Consider the following 18,134-nt stretch of genomic DNA (forward strand, 5'->3'; position numbering starts at 1 on the left):
ATGCCAATCCTCCAAACTTTGGTGTCAGAATCATACCCTTACAAAACATTGTTAGATTTTAATCTGATTTGGGATTCAATCATTAATAAGATTAATTCCTCGGATTATCTCTTATAAATACTCACACAAATTGTCTCTGATTGCCCATTACTATAAGCTTGGTGAGTTTCCACAACATAACATTAATAAGGACACAACTAAAACAGCTTATAGCCCCAATAAATAAATTTGTTTTTGCACTTTTATACTTTTCCGTCCTTAGCAAATCGATCGAATGCTCATTGTTACGGCAGATAACACATTTTCTTAATTTGAGAGGAGCAATTAGAGACCTAGGAAGATCTGAACTTATTTTAGCACAGTTCTAGAAAATAAAGTGCAGTCTGAGTTTGCAAAACTGCTCAGAGATGATATATAATTGGTTTGGTCTTCTTCCAGCAGGTTATCTTGCAATACAATTTAAGCAGCATTTGCACACCATAATGCTAACAGTTTGTCTGTTTTGTACTATGTTGACCAATGGTTTGGTCTATGCCAATGGAAAGACGTTTCTGCTACAAGCATATATTGCAAGCAAATTGTGTTTTAGGGTGTAGATCAGAGATTGAACTGTTTCATAATTGTTTAAACATGTCTTAAACGTATTCAGTTATCAAACCTTGAGAACACATCCAAATGAAGGTAAATATTTAGCAGCAGCAACAACTTTCACATTTTCCTTCATCTATACAGTTGTAAAATTCACAATGTCTGATGCTTTGCGGTCACATTTGTCTGCGCAAATAGCGTTATTTTACAAATAGTTGTGATTATGCCGCAAAGCATCCTTAACTATCATCACATGTTTTGGGGATGATCCTTCGAACTAAGGCCTGTAAGTATTATCCAAATATAGTTTACTACTTGTACGCCAAGTTTAGTAATATTTTTCTCAAGTCCATGTATAATTGTTTAGAGAATGGGCTAAAATGTATTTCTTAACTGGATGAACAACATATACTGATCAAAAGTTCGAGAATAAACCGGGAAAGAGGTAATATTTTAGAGGTCAGGATCTACTTGGATAATATTAATATCAAAAGCATAATGTTGATGTGCAAGTTGAATTAAGAAAAGGACTATGTAACTAAGGTCGCTGGTTGACAACTTAAACCGCTGGTCAACTAACTTTTTTAAAGGTCCCTTCATGATATCCGTGTATAATAGTCCCTACATAATTCACCTCTTTTCAACGTCGTGCAGGTTCTAAACAATATCTTATTGATATTAATTTCCTTGGTTATCTTTTTCTTGAAAAGCTGAATTTTAAAACGCCAATCCGAATAACATTCATAGTGTTTCCTTGCAAAATGTTTTAGAAAAAGCATTTCGCTTGTTTAAGCCTTGTTTGCCTAGATAAAAACACATTCCTTTTAAAATGGGAAATGAAGATACTCATCTTAGGTTACCTCGAATTTGAAAACTTCTAACAAACGTTTATTGTGAAAGAGGCTATATATGGAATGCAGACGGGAGAGGGGCAAACGTCTACCTTGTGTAAGACTTCCCTCTTGATATATGACTGCGATGTTATCCAAGTCTGGAAAAAAATGAGCTGACTGGAAAATTGTATACATGTGAAGAATACTTCATTAAACCAAGAAGTTAAAGTATTTCCAGTACTGTTCGAAGCGGCAAACTTAATACACCTACAAGTAAAACGTAGTACATGTGAAGGATTTAAGTATTTACGTAATTATTTAATTAGCTCGGTAGGACATGATAAATTTACTGTGAAACAGTCAAACGCGAGAGAGGCGGGTAGGTGAGTTCTCGTCATAAAAATGTGTATATTTGTATTCTCTGAGGGACGTTAATTTACGTTCTATTAAAATGGGACCATTCGTAGATTTTCATCACAAATCAATATTGCCACTGGAATATTATTATTAGATTGCATATTTAAAAAAATCATCGTGGAAAAACGTCAGAACAAAAGGTTTATGTAAAACTATAGGGTCTCCTCAATTTTACTATTATTATTTTCACCATCTTTCTCTCTCTGTCTCTCTCTCTCTGTGTCTCTCTCTCTCTGGTTGTATTCCCATCCCATTCAAATCCACCTTTACCTAGCGTAACGTCCCATATTAAAGAAAACAAATCTCGACCTAAGAAGATATATAAGAAAACTGTGCCATTTTGAATGATGTATTCAGCAATACAGCTAACTCAATGTATTATCAACTTTGCTATTCAAAGTGCATTTTATATTTAGACAGCGATATGCTAGATTTACATACATACATACATACATACATACATACATACATACATGTATGTTTCTTTGTAAGTTCCAATGTAATATATATATATATATATATATATATATATATATATATATATATATATATATATATATATATATATATATATATATATATATCCTGAGGTCAGATTGATTTTGCTGTGATAGTAATGATGATTGCCAACCAACTTCCCTTTCGTAGTTAGTAGACTATACATTTATATGCAGTGGAAGACATCAATCTTCCCCATACCTTACTATTATTCCACAGGTTGAAAACTTTTGTGGGCAACATTCTGTCTAAGCTAAGGAATTATTAGCAAACCAAATCAAAATAACATGACCACAAAACATACCTATTAGCAGAATACCCCTTTCCCCCTCAAACATTTGCTAGCTTGTTGGCCTGTGCCGTTCATATATCAAAGATATGTCGGTGTTCCCTCCCGGTTCATGAATGAGCATTTTTTTAATTAATTTCACTTCATTTCAGCAAAAGTGTAATTTTAAATGACATTTGTATTGCATTCATCTCTGTATTTTTCATTTGCTTGCATGTCAGCAATGTTTGGCTAGCCGCTAACATTTATCTAACAAGGACCCTTTCTATTGGAAGTATTTATAACATGCTTGAGTGGTGTTTAGGTCGAGTGTTCAGTTAACTATTCTTCCAAATTACGGTGTGTTGTTTTTAGATTGTTCTGTTTGAATGTTCCCACATGAGAGTGATATTTGTTTAAGTAAACTGGAAGTTCAAGATTGTAGATAATATGTTATCAATTGTGTTCGTTGTCTTGATTTGCAAAGTCCTTGACAGTGTCTATTTAATACGATATAAAACGGTTCGAGGAAACCTTTCATCTATATGCGTTACTAACAAATCAAAATATCTACCTGCACAAAAAGTACTTTTATTTTCAACTATTTGCAAGGTTGCAAGGTTTCTTGAATCTGTTCAAACGTAAGAATGATACCCCAATGAAATCTTGTTAGCATGTACATGTCGTTTATTGATATCGAAATAGTTGTTACTATGAAAGATCATTACATTTTATGTTACTTCTATACAAACTGACCGATCCAATGACCTAGTGGTTAGAGCGTCCGCCTTGGATGCGGGAGGTCGCGGGTTCGAAGCTTGGACGAGTCATACCAAAGTCTTATAAAAATGGTACAAACAGTTGCCTCACAAGGTACTCAGCATTAAGGGGTTAGTGTTCGACTGGCCGGCCTGATGTCAGGATAATGTGACCTGATGCTACGAGTATACAACCTGATGTCCCAGTGCTAGGCATCACTAAAACAACTGCCACATTGCATGTATCGTTGCGATACGATGGAAAAATTGTTAAAGCTACTTTAAAAATCCGAATCACACACACAAACACACACACATACACACCCACGTCTATACAAACTATTGAGTTTCTCGCAATAGCGTTATGCCCCAAGCTATGTTTAGTGAACAAAGAACAAAATTTAATGTGTGTTGCACAGTACTTTGCACAAGACCCTGCACAAGATTTTGTCCCCCTTGGATACAGAATGCTGCGCAACGACAGTGTCATTTCAAGACGTGCTGCACATCAGCATCCACATTGGAAAAAGCGACCGTTTGGTTCAATCAATTTTATATACACAGCAATAACAAATATAAGTGGGCTCACACTGTTATGTACATAGCCAGAAATGTACAAGTAGTCTCGTACTGTCATATCCAATCTACTCGTGACATTAAGATATGTCTGAGCTTTAGGAGGTTTATATGGTTAATTATATTGACAGTTTTGTAGTGAGTCATGAAACTAACATTTTATTCAGGACAAAAATGGGGCAAAGTCAAATATTATTGTTGTTATTATCATCTTCATTTAATATAGTTCCACTAAGTGGCCCAGTAACAACCATATTAACAACTTTAAAAGCCCTCTTTCAAACGAGAAGGACTTAGTTTCATCATGAAATTGTTTCAATACGAAATAGTAGCCTTCTGTGGACATTTCGCCTAACCCAGTCGCATGTTTGTGACGATTCTGACAAACACTAGCAGCAGCCGTAGTATTCAGCAACGTTTGATGAGATTTGGAGTTTGGAGGGCTCGAATAGTTGGTTCATATGGACAAAGAATTGCGTCCGCTGTAAATTTAGCCACGTTTGCCCAGAATTATTCAAGCAAAGGTATTAATGTACCTTTTCAAAGGGCATGTGGTTTTTCTTTGTCAGTCAATGTACAAAATTGGTCTGAACACTTAAAAAACAACATGAGAGACTGCCAAGATTGTTACACGTATTCGCCATGGAGAGAGAGAGAGAGAGAGAGAGAGAGAGAGAGAGAACCTTGACAAGTGAGGAGAGATATCGTTCTTTTCCATAATTTCTGTTCGTGAGAAAGCCTGATATTTTCACATCTGAATGATTTTATTTTCTTGACAAAATTTGGTTTCCTTTTTCAATCATAGCACGGAGAAAATAAATATCTAAATTTCTACGTTCCCGAGATGCATGTGCGACAATCCTAGCCATAAAACTGTTGGTTGTGCCTGTACATGTATGGGCCTATTCTTAGGATACTTTTTATTATTCTTACTTCGTCTGGCAAATCAACTCTACCTAATCCTTCAATAACCTAATGTCAGTTTGCTTCTTAAATTCTGATCATGATATTCAGGGATGATTAGCCCTACACAATTTGCCCAAGCTTTTAATGGATTCTTAAATCTTTATACGGTAACATCTAGTTGGTTGGGGGGCGGGGGGAGGGGGAGATATGAATCTTCATTTTGAACGTCTGAAGTTTTGCATATGTAATGGTAAACAAAGCTTAAGCTCGTCGATTGTTCCTTTCAGCAAAGATAGCAAGAAAATACTATCAATGTCTTTCTAAAGCCCCTTCGATATTCCTTTTAACTTTATTTTATTTTCAAACGATAACTAGTACAATGGATATGACTAAACTATCGTGGAGCTTCAAGCTATCCATTGTCTTCGTTATCTGTTACAATTATCACTGATGTCGTCTGTGGTATTTTGTTGCAACCTTTGCTAAAAATAGCCTTCGAAGAGTTTCAGCTTTGATGTTCATTGCTAAAAACAATTCCATACATTCAACGTGACGATTCATATCACCCCTTCTAGTTAGATTTTACCTTTTTATCTGTTATTACCAACGTCTACACAGCATACGGATGTATACATGGATAGATGGAAAGATAGATATAGAAATATACATATTATTAGATTTGGTTTAGTGTTGTAAGGTATAGATAAACTTTTAAGACAACATATGCGTCAAGGCAAGTAGAGAAAACTGAACTGCATACCAATGAAACACCACAGTAGGCCGATTTGTTGCTGATCTTATTGTAGGAATGGAATCCGCACCCACTTTGTCACGAGTATAAAACCTGAGCCAACAGAACCATCACCTTTAAGTGAAATATGAAGATTGTTCATAAGTTATCTATCTATCTATCTATCTATCTATCTATCTATCTATCTATCTATCTATCTATCTTATCTTATCTATCTATTTGTGTGTATGTGTGTGTGAAACGCTGTGTAAGAATTTCAAGTCCATATATTTTATGATTATTTTCATCTTAAAATATTTCAGATTGATTAGTTCATGTTCTAAGTGAACTTTAATGCATTCAAACTGTCTATATCGGTACGATCATGCTCTCTAAGGGGAGCTAACCTGTAAGAGTTGCATCTCTTTGTATGCTGTAAATATAAATGGAGACCTCGAGTCTTTCGGATAGTTGGATTGCAGAGGTAGAAGTAATTCCTAACTATAATTGTGACTGGGTAAGTAATTTTGAAGAAACAAGTTAACTATAAATTTTATAACTTACTTATATGTAAGAGGATTGCTGATCACATTTCATTCTTAACTGAAACTAAACAATCTGAGTAACTTTTAATTAATAATTGCTTTTGTTATTCTTCAGAGGTACCAGTATAATAATTATAAGTATTTTCAAAATAATGCATTTACGTAAAATGCACACAAAATAGCACTGAAATATGTATGGTTATGTATTTGTATTATTTTTTATTTTGGCGGGGTCTCACTGACAGCCTGCCCCGATTCGCCAATTTAGTGGCTATCAAGATCCAATGTATCAGCAGACTCCACCAAACTGGTATGGACCACCTAATCTAGCAGCACAACAGCAGATACCCCAGTACACCTTTCCCCAGCCAACTATTCCACCAGGTAAGTGTCTAAGTGTATAGCATTTATTACGTTGTATTTAACCGTTGTGTTGCAAGCAGATGACTATGAAAACCATTATCAACATGTAGCCTACAAACTGATTCTCTGGCACCTTATAAACTGTTTGCAGTCTTTGTACATAATAATCACTGGAAGTTATGGTGTTTGATCTTTTTACATATCAGGCCCAATATGGTCACCATTACTAAATATAGAATTAACATTTAAACAGTTCTTTCTCCAAAATTAATGAACATAATTTGACCAAACTTGACAGACGGCATCCTGGCACTGTCACAGGATGTAACCGGGTTGGGACTGGATTAGTGAAGACACCGAAAGCAACTGCGTTAATAAGATGTTTATTTATAAACGCAAATTAAATGTGAACAAATCTGTAACCATTCGAAAAAACAAAAAGATAAGGAAAATTATAAAGTTCCTAACATGGAACTATTAACAACAAGTAACTCAACAAGAACACTCAAAGATGAATTTAACGAATGGAATTATAAACAAACGTGAATAATGTCCTATCACTGATCAACAACTAAAATTATATGATCAACACCCCAATATAAACAAGGTCTTATTAAACACCAAGGGTGACCAAAGCATGTGATTTATGCACTTATCAATATAATTCATTTATTCATCAATCTATCAACTCATCAATTTATCAATTCATCAAGCGATATTGAAATATGTATGAATTTATGAATCTATCGCTCATATAACGATATTGAAATATGAATGCATGCAATTTTGCTCAGATAGCAACAGTGAAAATAACAATAACATGGAACACATAATATATATATATATATATATATATATATATATATATATATATATATATATATATATATATATATATATATATAACTATCGTGGCGTCCATTTGATGTCCAAGATGTATCTCCGGTTCCACCCGCTCTAGTCAATGGTCAAAGAGCCCCCACGGATGGTCCACCCATCCCTGTATGTTGAAGGATCCCACGAGAGCCCTCACATTCAGCACAGACCCGATGTCGCGAAGCCTTGGTCCCTCGCATTGAGAACAACAGTACACTCTTCCGAACCAACGTCACCAGACACAGCTTACACGTCACAAGAAACCACACAGAGTTCTGTGACTCCACATCACCAAACCATATATAAGGCAGCTAAAAGTATAACAACTAAACCGTGTAGTACATATGACACGGTTAAGTACTTCTGCATTGATATATGTTGCGCATGCGCGCACATGAATTCGTTACCCATTACATTAATCGTTCAATGCATGCAGCGTATAATTAAATTCAATCTGTCTGTTCAGTTACAAAAAGTAGCTAACTCGAATCAGACTATAGTATTTCTAATATCACGGCGTTGTATAACCTAGGTATTGACTCTCTGTAGAATTTAGAATAAGTTCTAAAACATCTAATATATGAAACAATTCTGTCATATAAAACGAATAGTGATAAAGAATACAATCTTAAATTTCAATACCTGTACAGCTGAAGATTTGCTCCCATAAAGAGGTAGGTCTTCTGACAAGACTCGTCGTAGTGTAATTTGTTTATAGAGAATTTGCTCTATATGTATACTAGCTGTGGCAGATATGCGCAGCTAGGTACTTAGGTTTTCACTGCAGACAATTTGCACATGCAGCATGGGTTGAGTTGCGCTAAGTATTTCGAAATAACTAGAGCCGAAAAAAAAAGTAAACCTCCCTCGGGTGACGCTATACGCGGCAACGAAACCAGAGTACATTTTTGATCACATATACATATTGATATAAATCACACACAATTATGTGACAGGCATGAAGACCTTTCAGTTTTGAGCCAACGAAACATGACAATCTGGCATAAAATATGGCCAACATTACTAAAATAAGACAAACTTTTGAACATCCTTATCTCAAAATACTGCATAGAATAATTTGAACAAATTTAACACCTGACTAAGGTTTATTAAAGATTATGATCTGATGGTAATCTGCCATCAGATCTTTCCAGTTGCTAAAATAGAATATTGTAATAACGTAGATACAATCTTCAGAATTTGACAAAATTTTAGAGAAAGCGTAATGGCATAAAAGGCTTTAAAATCTTTTTCTTCAAATGATGCCAATCAACTTTCAAATATGGCCTCACAAGAATTTACACACATATTTTATATCTTTGACAATTTCCTTTGACTATGAAGTTTTAATTGATAAATTCGTACGTTTGGTAGTTTTGGTTATTCAATTGTGAAACTTAGTGCATGGAAACATATTTGAGAGCAACAATGGTCTGTACCTATTATGTCTATTTTGCCTCATTGGCTTCGACCGCTCCGGTGGCCTAATGGTTAGAGTATCCGCCTCGGATGCGGGAAGTGGTGGGTTTGAACCTCGGCCGAGTCATATGAAAGACTAGTAAAAGTGGTACTGACAGCTGGTTCGCTTGGCACTCAGCATTAAATGTTAGTGTTAGGACAGTTCAGACTGTTATCAGGGTAACATGAGTGGGCGGGACATGATGCTGCATGTCGGCGGCATGATGCCCCAGTGCTAGACATCACTACAAACTGCCACAATGCAGACACCGTAGCGATATGACTGACAAATTGTTAAAGCTACGTTAAAATCCAAATTACACACATGCACAAACATACACCTCATTGGCTTCTGAGATGCAAGTGGCCTGATTATTCATCTGATAGCTATATTTCATTTCAGATGTTTTTTTCTTTTTCATGTTTGTCCCTCAAGCCATTATTGTTCAATAATTACAGTGGTGTCTATTGAAGGACTTCCCTCCCCCTTCTGCAATGAAACTCTGGCGCTATAGCAACAACTGCCTGACGTAAAATGAATATATTGGTAAAACTATATTATTTTGGGTATTAGGCAAATGGCCCTGGTCAAGGGTGGTATCCTTTGAGTTGTGGCATCTAGTGATGGAAACCAGTATATACCGCCTTTATACGACTGAAAAACATGTTTTTAAAGTGTTAATAACAAACGCAAGATCACATACATGTAGTTTTTCATTTCCATAGAATAGAATGTATTGATGGAAATATTTGTGTACATGTACAATTCATGAACCATGTTATTGTACAGCGCTTCATCATTGTAACATTGTCAATATATATTATAATATAATTTTATTAATTCTCCCCCCCCCCCCCAACTTATAAGGTCATCCCTTCTGTGGCAGAAAGTGGTATTACTGTAGAGATGGTCCTTTTTGTGGGGTAACAAACATATATTAGAAATTACTTAAAAAGTTAAAAATGCATAACTGATTTTTAAATATTGAAGTTATGGAGTTTTTATAAAAGTTTATTAATGTTATTTTAAACACTTATGTATAACCATCAATTGCTGGACAGAACTGTTTTATATCCTTGTCAGTTAAATCAGGATACAAACATCTGATTGATCTATCTTTTCACTGCTGCAGAATTTACCATATATAACAGAAGATCTTTATTTTAATCTTGTTTCACATTCATTTTCTCAAAAGTATCAAAAGACTCTCCCTGATCATTTGGTCAGATTGTTTTCACGTTTTCTTCTAAACTGAGAATGTCTCGTGAAATCTTGCAACAAGTATTCCTTCATTAGCATAATATATCGCAATGGTACTGATCTGTAGCTATAATGCAGAATACTGTGTTTATAATGCAGCTGAGTTAAGCATGTGATTGAATGGTTTAAGTATGGTACCTTTTCAAATACATTTCATACTACAGGAGAGAGACGCTCGATTGCTACTATACTAAGTTTACTTTATTGCAACTTCAGCTGGACAATACCGTGTATATGTGCTGTTAGCTTTTGTTTTTTTTTAATAAATATCATTGTAATTATAGTCACTAATTACCATGGTCATAAAAGGTGACATTAAGGAAGACACAATAGTAAGGATAATTGGATTGCTTTGTATGGATTAAAGTAGGTTACTTTATTTAAATGTTGGAGCCAATATCGATATGTTGATTTTAGAATCCGTTATGTATTTACTTGTGAGGAGAAACTTTTACATATTTTGCACTAATATACAGGCCGCTGATCGCGTTAGCGGGATGACTGTCTTAGAGGTTTGCATTTGAACACAGTCTTGTCAGTGTCAAGGATTCTGACGATAAAAAGCTGGTTTCTGCTGGTAAGAATGAACTTTCATGAAGGGACCATTGGGATATATGACCAAATAACAAGTAATTGTGTTATAATAAATGGCCATACAGTAAGGGAGATCACAGGTTGCACTGTTTGCTTCAATGATGATTTCCAAGAAGCCTAGGTGGGGTAACCAGGTCCACTTTAAATTTCATTGCTATGCATTGGAAATCGAGCCAGCAGCCTGGGAAAGTGAGGTAAAGTGAAAATGAGGCACCCAAAACATAGGGCACTGGATGGCGCTTTGAGTACTGGCAAAATATTCATTTAACAAAAAATGAAAGATGCGTTAATGTATACCTTATGGTAACCAAAACTGAAATTTATATTAGGCAGGAAGAGTGTTGTAAAAAACAATTAGGTGTACATTGATCATTGTTTGCTGCATTCACACTGCGGTATAACGTCATCTTGATAAGGCAAATATGTTATTGAGGGATAAAATCAAAATACGTCCACTCGATGGGAACAATCGACAATGGTATGCATGCATTGGCTCATTTCCACCAGTCCGGTATTTACATATTCTTTATGCAAATAAAACTTTAGGAGACCATGTTTAAAACTGATTTGTTTGCATATAATGACAGCGATCTAGATTTATAATATTTGCTGTGTTGTTATAAATGGATAAAAATGTAGCCGATAAAAGCCAATATTACTTGCCAGAGTAAATAGCTATGATAAATAAATACAAACATTGAGAAAAATTGTGTTTGATATCCACACAGCTTTCATCTTTCTGGTACAATAGCCATTTTGGGGCATTTAATTTCCTGTCATACACATCCATGCTCATAGAGGCATATTTAGAAATTATAGATATATGTAAAGATCTGATTTATGTGTCCAAAATGAAATAAAGGGCCCAGCTGTAAGTTGTTTACAGCTATTTTTGTCCTTTTCCTTGCAGATACAAGAATATAAAGAAAACCAAATATTTCAGCAATTCATCTTTAGAGCGAGAGGGCGGTTGAGAGGTTGAATACACATAATTATTTTAGTATGTCATGGTAACTGTATCATCTGTCGGTATGCAGCTTGTCAAGTAGTCTAAGACGCTTGCACTTCCAGATCACCGACATCTCACCTCTGTCAACGTGGACTCGAGTCTCATGCTTGTCCACCGTGGGTATGTGTGAAAGCCTGCCAGCTGCATCTTGTAGTTCGCTAAGATTTTTCTGAGTTCTTACTTCACAAGATATATAAACCACCATGTTTAGCCTATCGTGCAAGAGAAAATTTTGTCAGATCCAAAATTACAAAAAAAAAAATAAAAATAATTTGATATCTGGACTTGATGTCCCTTCATTGACAATAGTATTGAAGAAACATGGTAACGAGTTCAAACTACTTGTTTTATTTCATAGTTCTGCATGAATAGTAGACTATTTTCATGGACCAATTAGACTGTATTTTGGAGGTGTGTTTGACTTTATAGTAAATTTCATTTTGATGTTTGCTGAATTATCGTTTATAAGTGTCATTTCGTTTGACAAATTGTGTTGAGCTTTCAGTGTATAGCCTGCTGTCGCAATGAGGGCATAATGTAGAGCTTTCCGTGTATAAACTACAGCTGCATATAGGGCATTATGCAGAGCTTTCAGTGTAAAAATTACAGTTACACACATGATATTATATAGAGCTTTCAGTGTAGAACGTAGAACTTAAGTTGCATATAGGGCATTATGCAGAGCATTCAGTGTATAACGTAATGTTGTATACAGGGCATTATGTAGAGCTTTGAGTGTATAACCTGCAGTTGCTTGTTTGGCATTATGTAGAGCTTTCAGTGTTCAACCTACTGTTGAGTTTTCAGTGTATAACATAATGATGCATACAGGACATTATGGAGAGCTTTCAGTGTATGACCTGCAGTTGTATAGAGGGCATTATGTAGTGCTTTCAGTGTATAACATAATGTTGTATACAGGGCATTATGTGGAGCTTTCAGTGTATAATAATAATGTTGCATGCAGGGCATTATGGAGAGCTTTCAGTGTATAACCTACAGTTGCATGCAGGGCATTATGTAGAGCTTTCAGTGTATAACCTACAGTTTCATACAGGGCATTATATAGAGCTTTCAGTGTATAACCTACAGTTTCAAACATGGCATTATATAGAGCTTTCAGTGTATAACCTACAGCTGCATACAGATACAGGGCATTATACAGAGCTTTCAGTGTATAACCTACAGTTTCATACAGGGCATTATATAGAGCTTTCAGTGTACAACCTACAGTTGCATACAGGGCATTATATAGAACTTTCAATGTATAACCTACAGTTTCATACAGGGCATTATGTAGAGATTTCAGTGTATAACCTACAGTTTCATACAAGGCATTATACAGAGCTTTCAGTGTATAACCTACCGTTTCATACAGGGCATTATGTAGAGATTACAGTGTATAACCTACAGTTGCATACAGGGCATTATACAGAGATTTCAGTGTATAACCTACAGTTTCATACAGGTTATTATGTAGAGCTTTTAGTGTATAACCTACAGTTGCATATTGGGCATTATGTAGAGATTTCAGTGTATAACCTACAGTTTCATACAGGGCATTATATAAAGCTTTCAGTGTATAACCTACAGTTTCATACAGGGCATTATGTAGAGATCTCAGTGTATAACCTACAGTTGCATACAGGGCATTATACAGAGCTTTCAGTGTATAACCTACAGTTTCATACAGGGCATTATAAAGAGCTTTCAGTGTATAACCTACAGTTGCATATTGGTCATTATGTAGAGATTTCAGTGTATAACCTACAGTTTCATACAGGGCATTATATAGAGCTTTCAGTGTACAACCTACAGTTTCATACAGGGCATTATATGGAGCTTTCAGTGTATAACCTACAGTTGCATACAGGGCATTATTTAGAGCCTTAAGTGTATAACCTACAGTTGCATGGAGGGCATTATGTAGAGCTTTCATTGTATAACCTACAGTTTCATACAGGGCATTATACAAAGCTTTCAGTGTATAACCTACAGTTTCATACAGGGCATTATATAGAGCTTTCAGTGTATAACCTACAGTTTCATACAGGGCATTATAAAGAGCTTTCAGTGTATAACCTACAGTTGCATATTGGTCATTATGTAGAGATTTCAGTGTATAACCTACAGTTTCATACAGGGCATTATATAGAGCTTTCAGTGTACAACCTACTGTTGCATACAGGGCATTATACAGAGCATTCAGTGTATAACCTACAGTTTCAAACATGGCATTATATAGAGCTTTCAGTGTATAACCTACAGTTGCATATTGGGCATTATGTATAGATTTCAGTGTATAACATAATGTTGTATACAGGGCATAATGTAGAGCTTTCAGTGTACAACCTAGTGTTGTATATAGGACATTATATAGAGCTTTCAGTGTATAACTCACTGCTGCATACATGCCATATTAATCTGGACAACAGTGACACCAGGTCATATAAAGCAGGGATGCGTGACACAGCAGTAGTGAATGGGGCCACTTTAGCGTCAATGGGAATTAGCATTACAGACCCCCCCCCCCGGGCCACTATAGCGTCAAGGGAAATTTAACATGGAGAAAAACCCTGGGCCACTATAGTGTCAAGGGAAATTGAACATGGAGAAAAACTGTGGGCCACTCTAGCGTCAAGGGAAATTGAACATGGAGAAAAAACCCTGGGCCACTCTAGCGTCAAGGGGAATTGAACATGGGGATACTATATTTGGGGTTTGTATGCGTTAGCGACGTTGTGTGGATAGTATATTTGGGGTTTTTATGCGTTTGCGTACGTTTGTGTGGATAGTATATTTGGGGTTTGTATGCGTTCGCGTACGTTTGTATGGATAGTATATTTGGGGTTTGTATGCGTTCGCTTGACCTCTTCTTTTTTCTAAAACTTGTGCAGAAGAAATTCATTTTATAGTCATTTTCGAATTAAACTAAGGTTGCCAATAAGGTTAGTCAAAACAAAAGCTAAATAAATCAGGTGGTACTGTACTTACTCTGCGAAAATTGACGGAAATGACCAAAGAACTAAAAAAAAGATGAAAACAACCGGTAATTTCTACCTTTTGTATTAATGTTGCAAATCAACAAGCATATCTCTAAAATCACAACATTTTAGTGCCACAATAAAACTTCGGCTTTGCTCAGGAGTCACAGTGGCTTAGTAGTTAGGATGCCCGACTCGCTACCGTCATATCGGCCGGGGATGGCGAACGTGATGTATGTTTAGTCAAGGCACTGTAGTCCAATGCATTCGCACTTAACACTCTATTTGTGTTGCTATACCGTAAAACACCAAGCCAAATCAAGATTGTGTGTTTCATGGGAAATAAATTCAAAAATATTGCTAGTTGGAATAGACTTAAACTGAATAACTGCTATTGTTGATTTTGTTTAGTTTTATATATGGGCAAAAATCAAAAGATCGATTAAACAAAATGACATTATATTATGAATAATCCAGGGGCTAGGGTAGATAGAAAGCGACTGAAATGACCCAGATGTAAATTAGAAACACGCCTTGATTCTGACCATCAAGGTAACACAAAAGCAGACGGAAATCGAAACCACAAACAAACCAGAAACAAAAAGACAAAAACAAAAGCGTTTTGTTTCGGTAAGTGGGGATCACGGAGAGACATCATCAAGGTCCATGTCGGTAATCCATCTGAAATAATAATGATAATAATAATACATACATACATACATACATACATACATACATACATACAGCAATAGCAAAAACTTCAACTAGAGGTGGAAGCTTGGCAAAAATGTCCGCACATATTTTGCTTCAACATCGATCTTCAAACCAATTACAACCTCACACTACCCAAAAATGCATTTTTCTGTTCTTTGTTTCCTACTTTGTTCCTGAAATAACATGCCAAATGCTCACTGTATTCAATCAGTATGGCCGGAGTTCAGATGACAAGTAAGTGTCCATCCTGTAATATAAAAGTGCGGCCTTCGATTCCCTCCTTTGTAAGCATTTTCCTTTACAGAAAAGGTATAGCCCAAAAGGCGTGCGAAACACGAGGCTAATTGTCGGTTGGTACAATCAGTCTTTATGTATTTTAAATGAGAATTGCAACAGAACAATATATCCAAGTTGATTGTTTGCATATCGCTGGCACATAGTGTCGGGTAATACAACAAGAACAGAGTATTTATCAAAGTAAAATGACGTTTGATCACCAAGCATGATGTGATGTTTTGTAGGCTACACCTCTTTAGTAAAGCAAAACGCTTAAAGGAGAACAAAGATAACAACTAATCTCCGTCTAGCAATTAGCACTTATTATTAACGTATTCTGCTCGTAGAACATATTCTTTGCATAGTGACAGTAAAGGGTAGCTACACTGTTAATCCCTGTGAACATGTAGAATACGTACAGATGCATTGAACAATGTCATTATTAAAAAGTAAAACTTCAGCCTGAATTACATAAAAAGCATGATAAGAACTTACAATATTTGGCGGGTGTTTCTCAATCCAATACCAAGACGGAGACTTTCTAGAAATCAACAAAAAATGAGAAGAAACTTTCTTATAAAACTGTGTTTTCCGAAACCGAAAATGTCCTCATAGACGTTTTAGCTTATTACTTAATATATTTAAGCATGACATTTCAAAGAAGTGGCCAAATGAGAATAATGTGTTTAGTTACTTATTTGCTTTGAATTGTAATTTTGGCATTGACTCTATACGCATATTAAGAACATTTTGAAAAGCATAGTATGACAAAATAATGTTTGATAAACGTGAAATATATTAACTTCGAGATCGGTCCTATTAGTAATCGTTGCAATATTCACTTCTTCCAGAACACAGTAGCAACATCGTTTTTTATGTCTTTTTTTGTACGCATCCACCAATTTTCAAGCCGTCGCTTAGCCCGTATCAATATAATGTATGTATGTATGTATGTATGTATGTATGTATGTATGTATGTATGTATGTATGTATGTATGTATGATTTTCATGGAATTAGAAATAAGAACTAAACAAAGTTGGGGAAAAGGGAAATGGATGTTCAACACTTCACTTTTAAAAGATTTTAACTTTGTAAATGAAATAAAAATAGAAATAGAAAATTTTAAACAAAAACATCATTTAGATATAATTTTGGAATGGGAAATACTAAAAAATTTTTTAAAAGAAATAGCAATAAAATTTTCAAACATTAAAAGTAGAAAACTAAAATGGTTAAAGGAATCGATAAAATTTCAACTTTAAATACCAAACAATAAAGACCTAGAAACAAAATTAAACAATAGACTAGATGAAATAATAGATGAAGAATTAAGGGGGAGGGAAATTAGGGCTGGAAAATTTACGCAATTATATAAACAAGCAGAAGGACTTTATAAAAGAGAAGAGAGGAGGAAAAGGGGGGAAATTTTTTAAATAGACTAAAAACAGCTGTAAACAAATTAACAGCTGACCCAGTAGAGATTATGAATTACATAAAAGATTTCTACTCAAAATTATACACAACACAGGACATAGAAGGGAAAAAATTGACGAATATCTGGAAAATATCCCCTGCGAGGTGATATCATCAGATCATAAAAGCTTATGTGATGATTTCATGTCGCAGGAGGGAATAAAAGAAAGCATACAAACTTCCAACAAAGGGAAATCACCAGGAGGAGTTGGACTCTCTGCAGATTTCTATATAAAATTCTGTTGGGAGTTGTCGCCCATACTTGAATGGTTATACAACAATATTTTACTTAGAAATGATAAAATGTCAGAAACAATGAGGGAGGGTTTTATAACCTTAATATATAAAGGAAAGGGAGATAGGGAAGACATATATAATTTGAGGCCCATCTCCCTACTAAGTACAGATTATAAAAATTTTAAGTAAGATTCTAGCGAACAGGATAAAAAAATGTATGGATAAAAGATTTTTTCGAAAGTCGACTAAAATACTGTACAATAACATAACCTCGAGAGTACAGGTTAATGGAATCATGACAGGTAAATTTGAAATCCTAAGATCAGTGAGGCAAGGATGCCCACTATCTATGCTATTATACGTAATAGCAATTGAAATGCTAAACATCAGCATAAAACTCAACAAAGAAATAGTTGGTGTATAAGTTCCAAACTTACAAGATGATGTGAAAATGCTACAACATGCAGACGATTGCACAAACTTTATAGAAAATCCAAATTCTTTTAAACACCTAATTAAGGAATTTGAAAGATTTGGCAAAGCTTCAGGATCACAAATTAACCAAGATAAAACAGAGATATTAGAATAGGCATAGGTATACACTCAATCTTACCAGCACATTTGTTTAAAAATACAGTAAAAGCACTAGGTGTATAATTTGGATTAAACGAAGAAAAAGAAAACTGCAAGAAAATGGAAAATGAAATAAAAAGAAATGTTGATATCTGGGCACTAACGCCACTATGCACAATGGAACGAGCCCAAGTGG

The 18,134-nt window shown here is 35.2% G+C and overlaps 1 long non-coding RNA gene across 1 annotated transcript; it reads left to right on the plus strand.

Annotated features, from left to right (window-relative positions):
- Positions 1-1,672: 1,672 nt before the first annotated feature.
- On the plus strand, positions 1,673-11,796 carry LOC149774408 (uncharacterized). The gene is made up of 3 exons (XR_016416870.1): positions 1,673-1,804; positions 6,365-6,503; positions 11,582-11,796. It is a non-coding gene; the product is annotated as an uncharacterized LOC149774408 (long non-coding RNA).
- Positions 11,797-18,134: the final 6,338 nt, after the last annotated feature.

Source organism: Sinohyriopsis cumingii, unplaced genomic scaffold (genome assembly GCF_028554795.1).
Source record: "Sinohyriopsis cumingii isolate HCF-2022 unplaced genomic scaffold, ASM2855479v2 utg000233l, whole genome shotgun sequence".
Taxonomy (NCBI): domain Eukaryota; kingdom Metazoa; phylum Mollusca; class Bivalvia; order Unionida; family Unionidae; genus Sinohyriopsis; species Sinohyriopsis cumingii.